The following is a 1,950-nucleotide window of genomic DNA, read 5'->3' as shown; positions in this document are numbered from 1 at the left end:
TCTTGAACGAAAACACCAAAAAAACGTAAAAAAATTTAAAATATTCTTAAATCTTTTTCTTTTTAGAAACCTGTGAATTTTGAATAAATTGGTGAACACTGCTCCCACGATTCAAGTGCCAAGACACAGGTATAGAATATTAACAAATTGTCTGTTTTTGCAGAGCTCAAAAACGGCAAAAAGTATCATTTTAGGGAGGATTTCATATGGAAACATATAAGAATATTATGAAATGTTAAATTCGACCAAAATAAGACTGAAAACTAAGTTTCTATAAAGATGTGAAATCAAATGATTTATAAACATTATAAAAAGCGGGGAAAAGTAGGGAATAAGATTTTGAATTGGTATTTATTACTAAACAACAGAGAACTATAAAGTTATAAAACAATTTCGTTGCATTGTTTAGTTTAAAATTCAGAACAAACAACTTTATTTCTTGATAAAAATCTGAAAATGGTCTTGGCAATAATTATATTACATTTAAGGAAAACTTAAAAATATAAGTTTAGCACATTCATCTTTTGAATGAACTGGAATCCAAAAGTACTCCGTGTTTATTTCAAAATCAGAATTACAAAAATGTTTTATCAACTTTTTGCTGTTGTACAGTACATTGAAAGGGACTGTCAGTGTAAGTTTAAGTGACCCTCCATGTAAAAGAAAAAATGCCCAATTTACAACAGTACCCTTCAAAGCTTTATCTGATCAGGTATGAATTAGATATCCATGTTTTTGTTTATATAAACTGAATATTTTCATTTGTGCTGTTGTAAAATAATTTGCGCATTTCTTCCTTATAGGGAAAAATAAAGAAATTCACAGAAATAAACACTATTTTAGTCAGAAAAAGGTTTCAATTATACTGTTGAGTATCAGGGATTGCTATCCTTGCATGGAGGGTTCCTTTAAATTGTGCTTACAGTCCCGTTTATGCCATTTCTTTAATTGTTTTTTTTTAGGATTAAATTGTCTCTTCAATCAGACAAGAGAAATCCATCCATCTTATATATTTGTCAAACCAGCATTTTATAGAACTTTAACAAACACGTAACCACTTAATTCAACATGAAAGAAGAGGCTCGGTGGACCATGATGGCGCAGAGGAAATTTAATGTGGCTCTGAAGCAACCTGCCTCCCCCTCCTCCATAATATTAGATCTAGTGATCTATATATAACTATCTATATATAACGTTTAGAATAGTTATATAATAAGTGAGCATAGAAAATTTTATACATAGTAATATAAAGGTATTTTGATAAGTGAATACAAGAATGGTATTCCGTTTTCTCACAATTCATAAAGAATGAAAAAAAATTGTGAAATATTAAAAAATTAAAATTATGTGAATGTTGTATTTGAAGGATTTTGTTGTGTACTAGTTGTTTTGAAAATTAGAAATAGAAGATGCAATTGATTTATGGCCCAAACTTGCAAATTCTCTTCTGAAATACATTTTTTAATTGAAATTAGACTGAATATGAACAAAGTAGGGCTTGTTTTTTTTTATAAAATGTGAATATTTTGAAGAATTATACCAAAAATTTACAATGAATTATTTAATAGGTTTGTCAGAGCTTATAAAAGTATATGTATTCAATGTTCCCCCGAGCAAGTCTATACAATTAAAAGTTTATAAAGTTTAATGCATCGTATTTATATTAAAAATAGCATTGTACAGTAATTGCACTTAATAATGTAAAGTACAGTATATTGTACTGCAGTACACTAGTCAAATTAAATTTACATTTGCCGGTTGAAAGAGTGAACAATTTGTACATAAAACTATGATTAAGGAATATGTAAAAATTAATTCAAATGTTAACTTGTAAAAGAACAAAACAAAAAACCTTTTTTAAATTAAAACAAGAGGTCCAATTAATACACAAGCGTTACTAGAAAACGAACAATCTCAGATCGGTAATAAAGATCATTTAACACCCCCTCT

The sequence above is a fragment of the Eurytemora carolleeae genome, unplaced genomic scaffold (assembly GCF_000591075.1).
Source record: "Eurytemora carolleeae unplaced genomic scaffold, Eaff_2.0 scaffold887, whole genome shotgun sequence".
Taxonomy (NCBI): Eukaryota; Metazoa; Arthropoda; class Copepoda; order Calanoida; family Temoridae; genus Eurytemora; species Eurytemora carolleeae.
Note: the sequence above shows the minus strand (reverse complement) of the source record.